The following is a 1,150-nucleotide window of genomic DNA, read 5'->3' as shown; positions in this document are numbered from 1 at the left end:
CCAATTGAGCTAGAAGTTCCCCGAGACCATGGTCCCCACAGCCCTCTGCCCAGCAATTCAGTCCCTCAGGGAGTTTGGAAGTGTCTATGGAGCTTCCATGACCTTTCCTTGTATAAGTTGTGCTGGCTTCCCCAGTAATGTGTACTGTCTTACCTTTCACCAAAATTACCACTTATCTAAGTATTTCCCCCCCACCCCTCCCATCCCTGGTAACCAACAAAAATTGTTTCTTTTTGTGCGTAAACTTTTACATGAGGTATACAGTAGATGTATCATACAATATTTATCCTATTGTGATTGACTTATTCCACTCAGCATAATAATGTCCTCCAGTTTCATCCATGTCATGAGATGCTTCACAGATTCATCATTGTTCTTTGTCTTTGCATGATACTCCATTGTGTGTATGTACCATAGTTTGTTTATCCATTCATCTGTTGATGGGCATCTAGACTATTTCCATCTTTTTGCTATTGTAAACAGTGCTGCAATGAATATGGGTGTGCATAGGTCTATTCATTTGACGGCTCTTATTTCTCTAGTATATATTCCTGGGAGGGGGATTGCATTTTGTAGCGCTTTTTTTTTGTGGTGCTTACGTTTTCTTTGTTCCTCTTACTCTCCTGTGCTGAGTTCTTTTTGTTTTGTGGATTTTTTTTCATGTCTTCTGTTTCTGTAGGGTTTGTTTTTACTGAGACTTTATGTTTTTCTTCTTTATTTTGATGAGTAGGTTTGTTAACTTTCTTTGTGGTTACTGTGAAATTTACCCTTATCTTCCTAGATTTGAACCTGTCTATTATTACTTGGTATCACCTTGCCTTCCTCTCCATTAGAAGGTTCTACAGCTACACCGTTTATTCCCTCTTTTATTGTTCTGTTGCTGTTGTCATTTACAGATCAACCTGTCTGGCTCCCTGTTGTAATTCTTTTGGTTTTGCATAGTCCTTAAGAGTTCATTTCCCTAGGTTGGTATCTGTCTAGTACAATCCTGTGTCCTAGATTCAGCCTGTGGTCTGATGTTGTTTGTTCTCAGATCGAAGGACCCTTTTTATTAAGTCTTATAAATTTGGTTTGGTTTTTACATAGTCCCTTAATTTCTGTTTATCTGGAAATGTCCTAATTTCACCATCATATTTGAATGAGAGTTTTG

The sequence above is a fragment of the Trichechus manatus genome, unplaced genomic scaffold, assembly GCF_000243295.1.
Source record: "Trichechus manatus latirostris isolate Lorelei unplaced genomic scaffold, TriManLat1.0 scaffold00009, whole genome shotgun sequence".
NCBI lineage: Eukaryota > Metazoa > Chordata > Mammalia > Sirenia > Trichechidae > Trichechus > Trichechus manatus.
Note: the sequence above shows the minus strand (reverse complement) of the source record.